At 41.9% G+C, this 15,576-nt stretch overlaps 1 long non-coding RNA gene across 1 annotated transcript; it reads left to right on the plus strand.

The window, feature by feature from the left end:
• The first annotated feature begins 2,899 nt into the window (after positions 1 to 2,899).
• LOC142772119 (uncharacterized) lies at positions 2,900 to 14,120 on the plus strand. Its single transcript, XR_012886281.1, has 4 exons — positions 2,900 to 3,172; positions 6,045 to 6,154; positions 9,430 to 9,639; positions 13,796 to 14,120. It is a non-coding gene; the product is annotated as an uncharacterized LOC142772119 (long non-coding RNA).
• Positions 14,121 to 15,576: the final 1,456 nt, after the last annotated feature.

A 15,576-nucleotide genomic window follows, 5' to 3' on the forward strand; every position in this document is an offset into this window, starting at 1 on the left:
ACGCTCCGTTATGCAACCAGCAGACACATATCTGCGCACGCAAACGTGCCGTCTGCCGCGTATTCTTTGTCCAGACGGCTTTGCTCAAAGGGAAATACAAACCTACGCGTTCACGAAAAAAAGCATACATTTTATTTCATGTCACTTGTTTTTGTCTCTAATAATGTGTAAAAAAAGAACCAGGAGACAAATTGTGAAAACAGCGCACGAACGACGGTGCATCGAACAGACGACGGCGCGTCGAGCAGACGACAACATCGAGCGCTCAGCGTCCCCGCCAGCGCGTCGTGCGGCCCGAACCGCCGCACGACTCGCACGCTCCCGCCGAAACTGACGTCACTTCAGGAGAAGGCTACTGCAGCGCCACCAAATTTTCCGCCGTTTTTGCTTCACCCGCACCGCTTGCCGCCGGCCACAGTGGACCCACTCCCCCATTCTAGTACACTCTAGCTCCGCTCCCGAGGCGGCCGTGGTGGCGGTCACGCGAACTAGTGGCGCTGCAGTCACGCTTTTCTTCACTTGCTCCTGATCGGGCGCGCGGACAGGCGGGTGCTTTGGCGGGCGCGCGGCGTTCGAAGCGATTTCGTTCCCCCCACGTGCGCCTGAATCTTCCGGTTTCCGAATGTTCGCTTTTTTGTTGTGAAAATGCCTTCGTGTTTTGCGCCGGGATGTACGAGTGGCTACAGAAATGACGCCGCAAATCATCATTTTTTTACCCCACCACGTAAGGCCACGGAGTTTAAACAATGGGAACACATGCTGCACCGCAAGGACAGGCGCCTCACGCAAAAGTCCAAGGTACATGAGAGACATTTCGAAAAGCAAGACATTGTAAAGTATTTCAAGCATGTTGTAAAGGGCCAGGAGGTTTTAATTCCCCGTGGTAACTGGAAGTTAGTGCCAGGAGCGTTGCCGCGTCTCTTTCCTGGCTTGCCGGAGCACATATCTAAGCCAAGAACGACGACATGCACGCGAAAATCACTGAAAAAGCGGAACTAAATCGGCTTGGAAGCATCGGCGGAAAGTGCGTCTTGTTCGAGTGGCTCGTGTGGAGAGGCCTCTTTGTCCTTAGGCGATTCGCTTGGAGCAGTGGGCATCACGCCACCACCTAGCACCTCAGCAACGAACTCCTCCGGTGTTTGTCTGAACGAACTGGTGACAGTGCCGTTACCTAGTAGGGACTGGAAGCTTGAACTCATCGTCGATAAATGTTCTGGGCAAACTTGCGGTGTTTTTTTGGACAGGCGACTTGTGGCAGGGGAGCTTAAAGTGAGCAAGGCCGTTATTGTGAAAAATGATGGTAGCTGTGTTGTGAACGGTTACAACAAGATGCACAAGCAACTGCATAAGACTGTAGACAGCACTGCTAGCGTCGAGCACCTGCTCAATGAGACAGATAGCTTGAAAATCTGTTCAGGCATTCAGGTAGCTCACACTGGTGTGACAGGAAAATTAGAAAATGTCCATCACAAGCTGTGTTCTGTCCTCACAACCCGACCTCTATGTGCTCGGTGCCTACGCCTCCAAGGCAAATGCGAGCAAGAAAGCCAATGAAGGCAGCGGTGAACAAAAGCAAGTAAAGGGGAACTGCTCTGAACCGGCTGAGGGCGTCCTCGTTTCAATTCATGAAAGTCTTGCTGAAAAGGCGAAAGCGGCAGCTGAGCTAAAACTCGCCGTTGAAGCAAAGCTGGATAAGAAGCTTCTGGGGATGGTTTGTACCGAGGACGTTTGCTGTGACGAACGGAATCATGGGTACCAAAAAGCTGGAGCACATGAGATGGTGGTGTACTATCTAGCCGGTTATGTGCACAAGAAAATCACGAAAACAGTAACGTGCGAAGAATGATGTGCGTTGCTCACAGCTTCTCCCGATCAGTTCAACTCCGAGGAAACACAGCTCAACCAGAGGCGCCTGACAGAGTTGAGGTCATTCAAGCCAGGATGCCTTCGAGAGGCCTCATTTAGGCTGTACGCATTAATTAAGGAAGTAGAAGAGGTTGGGCACGATACGCTTGAAACGTCGGCAGTGTTCGGGGATATTTTCTGGATGGTATTGGACAGGCTTCATGCGACTGCACTGCCTGCAATTGGTTGTAATGAGCACCATGAATTCCTCACCGCAAAGATAATCAAATGCTATTGTTTGATGCGCATGCACTTCTTCTCTCGAAAGAAGAACCGTGAACTGCTTGTCACGGAAAAAGTTCAAAATGCAAGAAAAAAAAAAGCTAAGCTGCTTTGAGCTGCCTTTCTTGCTCAGTGAACGATGCAATACTATTCTGTATGTGCAAGAAAATATATGTTCCTTCTGAATTTGCCATTTTTACTTTCTCAGTATTATTATTCTCACCATGTTATCTTCAAATAAGATTCACGGGAATAGGAAAGAAAAAAAAACACCGAAATCAGATTGACGAGTCTGTTCGGTAAACGGCGCATGACTATGTGGCATCAGAAACGAGCACTATGCTTTTAAAAAGTTTTACTGCATCTACGTTTTCTTTGAAGGGTGTCTTTTTTTTTTTTTTTACAGTTATGCTCGCGCGAGGCCGCCTATGCCCACATAAGAATGTAATGGCGACGGTAGCTATAGATGGAGCCCAGACACGTAATTCCACCAGATGAAAATGGGCGCAGCAACAATGAAATGCATGTATACGAAGAAACTGCTGCTTTGGCATGAACTGTTCCGCCAGCAAAGCGAAACGCTTTGAAATGCGAGCGGTAACACGGCCGCGCCGCACCGCGTTTCCTCCGGTGTAGCAGACGACGCGCAGAGTGCGGAGCAAAGCATGCCTACAGCGCCCCTAGCGGCCGCGACACGCTATGCGGCCGCGCCGGATAGTGGGCGCCTATGGGAAGCTGTGAAACTGAATTGCTCTAAAAACGTTGGCTAAAGCCACATGTTGTTTGTCTTTGTCTCCGTGGGTAGCTCTCTCCTGTGTTCGCGCTGCTACACACGAGAGCACGAAATGTTAAATTTACGCAAGGAAGCGCCGTTCCTCGTTCGTGTGATGTGCTAAGATTGCGCCCTATTCCCGCGGTTGTTCGAGTGTGGATCAAGTGCGAGTCGTCCAAGGAATCGGCGGGTTGGGCGGGCGCTCGAAGGACTCCGAGGTGACGGCTGACGCCTGTGGTTGCTTCCCTCAGGACAGTGTGAAAGAAACTAAAGGTAAGGGGGACACTTTTTTATCTAGACCAAATATGCCACTCAGTGCAAATGTGTGTCGCTGCACTCGAATGAGGCGTCGTGAAACGGCAACCTTACGCGCCTTTGCGAGTGCGGTTGCCGATTCGCTTTGACAACGCTAACGCTAGCAAAGCCATGGTGCATCGGCGCGGCCTTACTGGAGCTCATTCGAGACAACTGCGGCAACATGCATGTGTATGGTGATCGATTTTTTCATATGTGCAGTGTAGTGAGGAAGACGCACACGGCGCTTGCTACGTTGTTGAATAAACGAAGCCTGCAGTGCCATTTGATGGAAAGCAGCATTTTGTTTACGTTCGCGGGCGATACAATTCGTAACTTGGCTCGATTCACCTAGCCAACCGCCTAAGTGGGTTGATTAGCATACGTTCACGGTAGAGCGTTATTATGCCCCTAAACAGTGGCGTGTGCTTGTTAAAAGATATAATGTGTGTGCCTAGTGTAGAGAGAGAGGTGTTCGTGCAATCTGCATATGTACCTGCAAGACGCTTTAGCTTGTAACTAATAATGTACCGGCCAGCACCTACATTGTACGCCTGATTTTGAAGAAAACTTGCATGCACAATGTGAGATTTTGTAATCTGCTAGAGTTGCTTTTTATAAAATAATACACTGCCAGCATGTTCAAAATATGTTTCGCTGCTGTGTGGCAGGGGTGCGGTTATCACGCTGTTGTGTAGTTGCTGATGCAAGCACTTATAGTTTTGATGCGTTAATATTTCTCATCTAACTCATCAGGTGTTTGGCTGTTTCAGCACAAACAAGGCAAAGAGAGAAGGAAGACGGGTAATGACAGGACGAGTGTCGATTTTTGTTTGCAGGAGAATACCCATGTTGGTGTATTTATTGTGACAGCCTTTCTGTGTTGCTTTTTTGCTCAATTTATGCAACAACACAGTTGTCAGCAATATGAGAGAGAACACTGAAATTAGCTTTTAAAGATCATGGTGACTAAATGCCTAGTAATTCACAGCACAAAGTAACAACAAAAGACATCAGTATGATTAATGTGGACGAGTACAGTCGTGCATCTAGAAAATATATTGTGCAAAATGTTGCCTAAGTAAGAAACCTCTCTATGTTTGCAAATAGTGTGACGTCACTTCGAGCGCCGTGCCAGCCATTCCCTCCCTCTGTGCAAGGGCTGGTTGGCAAGGAAGTTGTTTGTGACGTTCCTGATAGACCACTGAGATGTATGCGATTCTAAACCTGTAGCCTAATATATACGTAATCTTTTGCGCAGTTACATCGCTGCATCTGACACCTACAACTTATTTGCATATTTACATTGCTCCCTTAGGACCTAACACACAAACTTGTTGTTTGCATTGTCAGTTCATGAATATCGAGCGGTAAAGGTACTGAGTATATGTGAAACAAGAATCTCTGCTTATTACATGAAGACATATGAGGCCTTCGATAAAACGAGTTATACCTTTATTGGGCTTGCGTACTCGTCGGGGCGATTCATACATGCAGCTTCAGCAAATGGTATCTTCTAGCCCGGTGACCATGCAATTTTTTTCTGCACATAGCGCAAACATCGAGATGTACCCACTCGCAGATGGTCGCGTCAAGTGCATATTTACCTTGACTAAAATGTCGAATCAAGTTTTTTCATCGACCGGTCCTTGCCATGAGTGCTAACGTCTTCGCAAACAAGACACATTGTTATTGACACTGCACACACCACACACAATATTCTCAGTTGAACCAATATTCTCAATACCTTTCAATGCACACTACGTGCCGCAATCAACAGTGCACATTTTTGAAGACTATGCCACTGTTCCTCGCACAGGCCACCACGTGTGTTCACTTCTTCAAGATAAACAGACAGCGTGGCAAATATTTTACCACACAGCTAGATGTTTGCTGACACATACTACAGCTAATGTCGACATTGTAACGTGAAGTGTAAGCTTTGAAAAATTAAAACTTGCCCCAAACACCGCACGACTGTACCGGGCTGAGCCACCAGCGGGAGTGTTTTTCCAGCCACACCTTTTACATGTGCCAGTGACATCATGCTGTGACGTACCTCGGTAGGGGCCTATCGCTGCATACTTTATGTGAATGAGGGTCCTGAAAGCAGGCATTGTTGATTTCGTAACTTGTTCATTCCCAACTGGACCTTCATTTGCACGAGTTGTCTGACTGATATTCAGGCAAACTTTTGTGCAATAAATTATACAGTTGGCAGTCTGTGCTTGCTCCATACTGTTGTTACTGGTGTTTCTTGTTGTTACTTTGCACTGCTCATTACTGCTCACCTACAGAAACTAGCCTATCTTGCTGCTGTTTTGGACAAGATGCAGCTGGCAAGTGCGATAGTGTTCATAACTCTAAATTCTCAAGCAAAAATTATCGTTTCATATTCAGTTAGTTGCATTCATATCAGTACATTATAAGAAATCATTGATTAAACATTAATCCGTGTTCCTTCACATAATGCTCACAACTTTTATATCAAATTGAATGGTGTTTATAAAAAACATGGGTTTTAGCTAAACTTCATGCTCTTTTCTTGAACAGCTGACAAAACGCTATTGGATGCTTACTTGCCATGAATTGGACTGTGTTTGAAATACATTGCAATTCTTCACCGGACTGCCAGTACACTTCACATTGGGGGAACATTTATTAACCATGGATTGATTAATTAAGAACGGAAAGAAAGAAGCGGCAGACCGGGATACTTGATATTGGCATCCGTTTTGCTACCCAGCACATTATCATGCAAACTTCCTATAGAGTGGTTATGCGTCTTGCATGTGTTTCTGTAAACCAAGAACTTTGGATAGAAATATATTTTTCTTACAAATGGTTGCAGTACTGTGGAGGCCGTAGGGCTGCTTAGGAATGGTGGAATCCCTGGACATGTGTTCAACCTTGCTGCATCAGCTCCTTGGTGTTTTCACGGCATCTTTACAGATGTGTTGGGTGAGTAAAGCAAGCAGGTTTCAACACAAGAAAAAGTATAATATGGCAGCACCTCTTGTGGGTGCCTTACATCCCAAGTATATCAAATATTTATCTTGCACCTTGTGGCCTGTAATTTTTAAAGAGACACTTCTTTTTGCTTTATATTTGAGTCTTGATGCTTCGACAGCAATGTATTTGTGTTTGACAGCAAGTGTTCTTGAACAAATAACTGATCTCAATAATGACAAAACACCCTTCATACTTGGTCCTTAGCATAAGCTAGCACATACCTGTAGTAGATTCAATTATTCATTTTTTGCTGGGATGATAATGGGCAAGTAGCAAAGGCAAGTTCAGATTGGAGTGGTCGGTGACGTCTGTTTAGGCTCTGCCATATTGCTTTGCAACCAGAGTTACTTGTGGCCACATATACAATGAAGCCACATGACGTGCATTCTAAATGAGATTACCATATCACATTTCGCTGCATCTCAATGTGTGCCAAACAAATGCAGATATCATTAGCTTGCCACTATAAAGGATACTAAACCAACACAAGGTTGAAATTTAGTCGTGGTGTTGCAGCTGTGTATGACTCTACAATGGATGCATAGCCGTGATAATTTGTCTATATGTTGTCGCAATAGTAATGTTACACACATTGTACGATACAAAAGAGGTCCTCGCTTATTTCGCTTTTTTTCGCAATGCTTCTTTCTTGTCTCTTCTTGCCATGTGCTTCTCCTCACTGTACAAGGAGCCAGAGTAGTGGGCACACAAACACGTATTTAAAAAAATGTTGTAAGGTGAGCACTGAGAAGCTGAACACTTCCGAAAGGCTCAAAGAGGTAAAGGTATTGTTTCTAGCTACTTTTTGGGCACCCACAGCTAGTTGTGCTGCTGCAGTTAAAAATGAGTTAAATGTTAAAAATTAATTGGAGGTGGTTTGGCACCCATAATTGCAGTTACATACAGAACTAGGTTTCAATGCGTAAGCAAAATCTGTTCACTCTAAATCAATCCTAATGATATCTGAAATTCAGGAAATATTCACAGAAAAGCTCAGGAAAAGGCTAAGTGGTTGCCCCTTGAACGTGAAGGAGATACCCTTCTTCTAAAAGGTCAATAGACAGTCTAGTAGTCTCGATATTACATGCACTATAAAATATTCTGGTGTGGTGCTTTTCATGCATGTTATAATGAGAGGGGTTTTTAATAGAACTGTTGTAACTTTGCCCTGCGTTGCTGAAATTGTTCACATAGTTATAATACATGAATCACTTTATGCCTTTTGATTTTATGCAAATGGTTTGCTTACCCAGTCGGTTTAACTTGATTTTGATAAAAACATAAATGCTCTAAACTTTTTTTTATTATACAGCAGGTTTTTTTTAAAATACGTGACCATTGATGTGAACACAGTTGGTGGCGTGCTTGATTAATCCTTCACTATCACCACTCTAACTACACCTGCTACAGTGCATAGTGTGACAAAAGTAATGGTACTTAACATTACTGGCAGCATACACTTTTATGTCTCAAAATGTGTTAAAAAGCCTGGTAAAAATGTGTGTACGTTTTTTTTTTCGCTCCAACTAAATATTCTGGTCTACTCAAAATAGCTTCCGCTCTTTTAAGGTCCTCAAACTATTAGGTGTTCAAAAGAAGTATCAATGCCATATGCTTTCTTTGTCAGCCTACTCACCACTCTAATAATGAGAATTACCCGACAACATTACCCAGTAAAATATAGGGATGTTATAAAAAGTATTGTCAATTCAATTGTCAAGAAACGTTGCCAAGTTGCATTTTTGTTCACTTTTCTTTTCATAATTTTGTTAAAGTTACTTTTGATAACATCTCCTAGAGTTTGTTTGGCATCATTTTCTACTAGTTCTCATTATAATGTGTTCAACAAAGACAACAAACCCTTAAATTTATAGTTCTTTCCTTTACTCATGAATCTGAAACAGTGAATCTCAGTAATCTTAGCGGTGTGTGACTTGTTTTTTTTTTTATCAGTTGTGCATGTGTTCAAGTACATGCATTTAGGTGGGAGGGTGAACCATTGCCACCTCCTGTGACTAGCAGATTTTCTGAGAACTGACAGATGCATAATGCTGCCAAAGAAGTATAGGGATATTGGAAGTAATCGTAACGTAATTGCACTCGTAATGTAATTGCCAGTAGGCAAAAAAAAGGTGTTCCACACTCGCCATAATGGTAACAAGCAGCGCTGACTTACTCTTCCATGTATAAATGCACATATATACCGTACAAAATGGAAGAGGGATAGCCGCCATGGTAGCTCAGTTGATAGAGCATCGGACATGTTATTCGAAGTTCGCAGGCTCGGTCCCTGTACAGGGCAGGTTATCTTTTTTTCCTTCTACTTTTCCTTCTTCACAATTACAACACTTCTATTCTTCTTGAAGACTTTCTGGGGTAACAAAGGTACCTTATAATCTGAAGAGGCAAACAGAATCTGCCAGTGCACGAGTTAGCTCTTGTAGTGGTTACAAGTAAGATATGTTTTGAAGAATAAATCATCCTGCCACTTGCCTAAAGAATGGCTACAGGACGTGGCACTGGATGCACTTTGTTATTTTTGAATCAAGCTATCTTGTATTCTATTTTTATAAATTACATGGGATACACATGACGGTATCACACACTTTAATGCCACAAAGATTATGCAGCGAACAATGTTATAAATGCGAAATTGCATAAGGATAAGGTGAAAACTGCACCCTCAACGAGAATGTACAGGGAGCACAGGGTGCAGGCGTCATTCCTTCTGCCCGTGCTTTTCAAGTGCGAGCTGTCTTCACCTCGTTCTGACCAACTAACTAAATTGAGATGTGTTGTTATAGTGCAAGAAGATGCTCCACGGGAAACTAGGTTTGTCTCAAACTCTGTGTGTGTCTTTCAATCTATATGGTGCCCGGTTCAAGAGTTCATGCAGACCAGATCGTGTAAAACAGGACCGTGTAAAATGGACCGTGTAAATAAAATAAAATGGACCATGTAAATAAACAGGATCGTGTAAAATGTCGTTTTCGAGTGCAACTGTAGGTGTGGTTGTGCTGAATGACCTTTTTTTATATACACTACATAACAAACTTGCTCCTTTAGAGTCGAGTGCATCTTCGGATCGATTGTAAATGTTTGCATATGCGAGGCCTTAAGTTTTATAAGAAATTGCTCAGTGTGCCACGAGGAAATGTGTGTTCAGCGAAAATTTGCATATCATTATATACAGCTCCTAGAGCATCGTCTACAACTTTGTGCAGGTTGACCTTGAGCAGAAAACGAGGAGCGGCAGCAGCCCCCCGAAAAGAGCAAGCACCCTCCAAGCTTCCGAAGCTCTCTTCGACAGGAACAGCAAGGTCACTCCGTGGCATTGAAAACCATTGCAAGGAGTGCCTTATCAGTACACTGTGCTGCTCTTTCATCGCGGAAGACGAAGTTGACCACTCCAAAGAAACTTCACGCTGTGTATTGTGAGTGCTTCAGTGGTTTTGTTTTTGTCCAGCCAGCAGTTAAGAAATCATGCGTCAGATTCAGCCGGGATGGCTAGAGGGAGTCGGGCAGGCATGTTTGGACATTTGTATAGCCAAGTAGTGCCAATTTTCGCACTGGTCCTGTTGGAGTTACTGCCACAATCACAGAAGCTACGTCACCTCTCTAAATGTACAGATGTGTCGGGGAAGATTAGCTGCATTAGGTTTTTCTATAACTGATAGCTGCCAACATTCTTCATTATATAGGAGTTTTGTTCCTCACTTATGGGTGTAAAGTCCTCCACAGAAAAAATGCAACACGTCTACTTCCAGAAGGCTCCAAGGTCCTACTTGTAGGTTTTTTCGGCTTCTATCATAAGCACCTCGTTTGGGTGTACATGAACATTTTATAAACATGTACAGCGAGAAATTTGGGTGGCCGGTCGTTTTGTCGTTGTCATGTTCCTCGCAGTATTCTTAAGCATGTTGTGCATTACGTTGTCAATCTGGTTCATGTGCATAGAAGACATTACGAAGTTTTAGGCTACAGTATAAAAAGCCTGGAAGCAAGCTATCAATAATTTTTTAACAGAGTTGCTTAATCTCATACATGATACATCACTAAACTTTCGTGGGTATTCATCAATGTAAGCTCGTCTTAGTGTTATCCAAAATGAAGATGTGAGTCGACAGATGGAAACATCTAGTAATCAGGGTGAACAGTGGAAGTGCCTCAGACAGGCTGGCCGATGTTGCGAAAGGAGGACCTAATTTTTAGAAGTCACCTTGTCATCCTTGGCGTGTTAGTTTAAATAAGGTCAGTAATGACATCATATTTTGGTGTAGGCGTGTGTGCCTGTTGGAAATGTTTGTCTGAAAAAAAAAAAAACTATAACGCAGAAGAGTGCAGCCCTTGCTTCTTTTCAAGTTAGGTTGCGCTGATACAAAGTGTTCTCCTGTCGGAGGTTGGGGGTAAGGGAAGCAAAAAAAGATAAATGATAGAAAAGAAGAAAAAAGAAGAAAGAAAAGGGGGATGAAGTAAAAGTAGTGCTACACTGCTCCTACTTTGCATCCCCCCTTTTCTTCTTTTTTTCCCCTTGTTTTCTTTTTTCACCCTTTTTGTTACATTTGCATTGTCCCATCTAATGCATGAATCAATGACACATGGCTTTGCTATAGCAAAGATGCCTATGTGGTGTTGGATTGAACAGTGCATTGTACTTCATTCAGTTAATTACAGACTGATCAGTCTTGAAATAAGTGCTTCCTGTCTATCATCACACATGTTCAAATGAAAAGTTTGTGCTTGGCTCTTAGTATGCTGGTATATAGCTTGTGTCTTGGACTACTCAAAATGAATGTTGTTTTGCTGCTGTTTATGGTAATGAATTTATCCAACATGAAAATATCTTGCCTTGCAAACTTTGTCGGACCTGCCTTTCTTTTTCTTTCCTATGCAGGCATTGTATGTGAGGGAGGCAGTAACAGAGAGGTAATAGCTTGAGCTTCGGAAGAATAAATGCTGGCAGTGAAGCAATTACACATCAAACATCCCAGCCATTTTGCCAACCGTACTAAATGTGTTTTTAAAAAAAAAATATTGTGCTCGGTTACTGTATTGAAAACAGCAAAATGCTAAAATATATCGCAGAGAACAAAATATTAGGCCACGTTGGTGCCTTCTGGACTTCCCAGGATGTCGTCTGGGTGTTGTTTGTGAAAAGTAAAAAGTGTTTCAAAAATACTGCCTCTTTTACACCAAATTCGGTGTAGGTATTAAGTAAAGGTGATTGTGTGTAGTGCATGAAGCTCAGTAATATTAGTGCAATTTTTTTGCCAGATAAAAAGCAAGGAAGCAGTTCTCTTTATATGGCAAGTTATATGATTACACTTTGTCTTAAAGTAGAAATGAATTTTTCAAGTTTTCTTATGATGACTGTTTTCTGCATTTGATATACGACAGCTTCCATTCCGAAGTTCTCCATGGCCCTCAATAGGAGACTTCAAAAATCATTTTCCTCATTTAAACAAAAATTGTAATGATAACACTTGCCATATAACAAGAACTGTTTATTTGCTTTCAACTTACACATAAAAGTAATATTCAATTAGACAAACACACAGCTCAAGTTGCATCTCAATGTGGACAAAAACGATTATATAGTGATATTTGTAATCTGGACCTAACATTATTTTTTTTCGTGAAATATAACTTCTGTGCAGTGAGTATTTGTGGCTCAAATATTCATACAAAGTGCAGTGTTGCCATACAAGAAATGCAAACGATAAACAGTTTGGCTTAATTCTTCAAAGCCTATGTAGCGGAAAAATTGCACTAATGTTACTCGGCTTCAAATACTTTAAGAAGCACCTTTACTTAATATATACATCAAATTTGATATGGCAAGAAAAAGCGGTACTTCGAAATTTTTCTCACAAATAACACCCGCACGACATTCTGCGAAATTCTGATGGTACCCACGTGACCACTACTTTTTCCTCTTCAAAACATTTCTGCAAATAGCTATTTTCAGAAGAGTAAATTACCATCATTTTTTTAAACTATACATCTGTGATGGTCGCCAGGCAGTATGGTTTGTATATTTGGTGTAGAATAGCCCAGTGCGAAAAACAACAAATGTCTGAGCATTCTTTGACGCTCCGGCAATTTCGAAAGCATTTGTTTGTTAGCAGCAATTTAGTTAAGCCCTTGTCTTTATGCTTAGGCCCAGAAACAAAACACAAGTAACCAAAGTAGTCCTAAGAGTCATGCAGTCTCGCTGTTCCAAGGCTTGTGGAGCCTAATTTAGTGCAAGCTTCACCATTTTTTAAAAATTCAGATTCAACCAACAGGTTTTGGAGGCACAGTGCATTTTCAGCTAACTTGTTTCACACCAGTTACTTCGATAAAAAGTGGGAAGTAGAGGTAAAAATACCATTTTAAAGGCATTGTAGATAATAACAAAAAGGACTGCTTTCTTTTTTTGTGTGGTGCTTTGCCTGAACGCTGTGCTTTTTGTGGTATATTTCGTTGTCTAGTGAACAGAGGCCTTAAAAACTAACATTAGCCATGTTGAGGTCGATTTCTTGGTTATAGTCATAGTAGCCATATTAAAAATATATGACTTCAAACATGATTGTTCTTTTGAATATGTTTTCTTGCATAATGATATTTCAGAGTTTTAGTCAATTTTGTTATAAGAAAACGTGATGTCATAATAGGGTCACTTTTTGTAGGGTCGTTCAGTTCTACCTTACCTTTTATATTCCTAATAGAGCAGTTATTTTCAATATTGGTATTTAAAATGGAATGAGCATGCTGTATGTAGTAAGGTGTACGCACTTACAGATAGCACATGCACCCAACTTTTCTGTTGGCAGTTTATTTCTGTTATTCTTGATTTATATGTGGGGTTTCACGTCCGAAAACCACGATATGATTATGAGAGAGGCCGTAGTGGAGGGCACTGGAAACTTCGACCACTTGGGGTTCTTTAACGTACACCCAAATCAGCACACGTGCCTACAGCATTTCTGCCTCATTTCTGCCTCCATCGGAAATGGAGCCGGGATTTGATACCGCGACCTGTGGGTCAGCAGCCGAATTTCTGGTACTCTTGCTCCCCTATATGTGTGCAGTTCGGTTATAGTTATCTGGCTTGCACAGATATTTAATGGCACCTGCCTTGTCCTGCTTGCTTTCATGGTGATTTTAACCTTCATAAGTTACATAGATTTAAGTCTCAAAATTGTTCAAGATACCAATTTTGTGCACAAACTGTATAGTATAAAGGCAGCAGATATACATGCACACACTATTAAATGTACATTGAGAGCTTTCACTTGCAGTTTCTAAAGTTTTACTGTGCAGGAAGCATTTAAATCATAATTTCATAAGGACATATTAATCGATTATCTCTACCATTGAAAAGCGTGACAACCTAGTTATTTTCACTGTGATAAGCATGCTGTTTTCTTTGATGTGGCAGAACTAATTTATACACTCATTCCTTCTATTATTCACATATGCATAACATGAAGGATTGTGTGCCTTACATTTTCAGTTTCATTCTGTGTGTTATATTTCTTGTGCATGTGAACTAATGTGCTAACATGTGTCTCTGACATTATTTGTGCCAATTATTTTCATTTCCAGGTGCCTATGAAGGACACATAAGTTCTATGGCAGTGACCTTCCAAATTTACAGTGGTGCCGGAGCCTCAAGCAGCATTTCGCCGATCTCCACAAGGTGTTCATGATACAAACACAGCGCCACACTTTCACAGTGCTATGATTATTATTTATGTTTAAACATTTCGTTCTAAAATTGCTGTTACATTGTGTTTTGTGCCACCATCCTGTGGCTTAGGTGGAGCTCGTGAAATTACGGTGTAGTCACCTCATTTGTGTACCATCAACACTGCAATGTCACCATTCTCAGCTGGAGCATACAGACAAATAAAAAAATATATTGATTGTAGCAGGGCTGGTGTGTATAATAATGCTTCTCTATTGATAATAATAACTTTATAAGCTCTTTAGGTCTTGCATAGAACACTGCATTAATGTGTTGCAATGTAACCACCATTTATGATCGCTAGCATGTTAATTTAGTAGTTTTGTAATGTATTTTATTTGAAAGGTAATTTTGCTTCCGCATCACGACAATTAGAAAGATGCCGATGATTCAATCCCTCATTAAGTAGCTTCTTAACACATTTGTTTCTTTCAAGCCTTTGTTTACTCATCAAGGCTGTTTGAGATAGCAAACATATTTCACCTTCATGCAACATATTAAGAATGAAATATTCATATATATTTCTACACAGTACTTGCTTTTGCAAACAACGTGAATGGCCAATTGCTTTTACTCGAGATCTAGGATGTCCATTTGATCTTTGCAAGATGCAACAGATAGCTGCATAGTTTCTGCATTATGCTAATTTCCGTGAGCTGCTTATCGGGTAATTTAGCATGATATGGCACTTTCCGCAAGCTGCGGATGTCCGCAACTTTCTGCACGATATGGAGCTTTCCGTAAGCTGCGGATGTCCGCATCTTTTCGCATGATATGGCGCTTTCCGTAAGCTGCCGATGTTCGCATCTTTCCGCATGATGCGGCTTTCCGTAGTCCAATAATTGCGTATGTACGGATCCGTATATGCGGAACGTTTCAGTAGGGATAGAAAATCGACTAACACTGGTGGAGAACACGCAAACAGATTTGAGGTCTATAGGAGCAGGCCTGGTTAAAACTATTACTAAACCCTACAACCGGCCGACTACGACCGAAGTAATCTAAATCGCAGGGGAAGGGACCGTTCCTAAACATGGCACGACGTAATCAGTATAAAATTTGGCAGTGGAACTGTCGTGGGTATCGCCGGAAACGGGGTAACTTACAACAGTTCCTAAACATAGAGGAGGCACCAGACGTCATCGCCTTACAGGAAACTGGAGGAATGGCTAAATTGTCGAATTACAAATCTTATTGTACCCCTGATGAAAAAACGTCCGTAACAACCCTCGTGCGAAGAAATCTGACGGTGATAGAACATGATACAGAAATCTGCGATGTCGATCATGTTCTTGTTGAGTTAGTTTCATCGCAGAAGAGTGGTGAAAGTCTATTCATAATAAATGTCTATAGCAGCCCTAGACAAAAAACCTACTTTAGGTCACTTTTTAGAAAAGCGATCAGCATTACTAAAGATCAAGCATTGGTTAGAGTAGGAGATTTCAACGCGTTGCATGTGGCATGGCGTTATGACAAAGAAAACATCAAAGGTAGAAATCTCTGGATCGACGCCCAACAGGAGGGCCTTATGTTAATAACCGACCCCCTTTTCCCAACTAGGATTAGAAACAGCGTATTCAAAGACACGTCTTCTGAACTCACGTTTACTAAGAATATTGTCGAACATTATTGGCTTAAT

This window comes from Rhipicephalus microplus, chromosome 9, assembly GCF_043290135.1.
Source record: "Rhipicephalus microplus isolate Deutch F79 chromosome 9, USDA_Rmic, whole genome shotgun sequence".
Taxonomy (NCBI): Eukaryota; Metazoa; Arthropoda; class Arachnida; order Ixodida; family Ixodidae; genus Rhipicephalus; species Rhipicephalus microplus.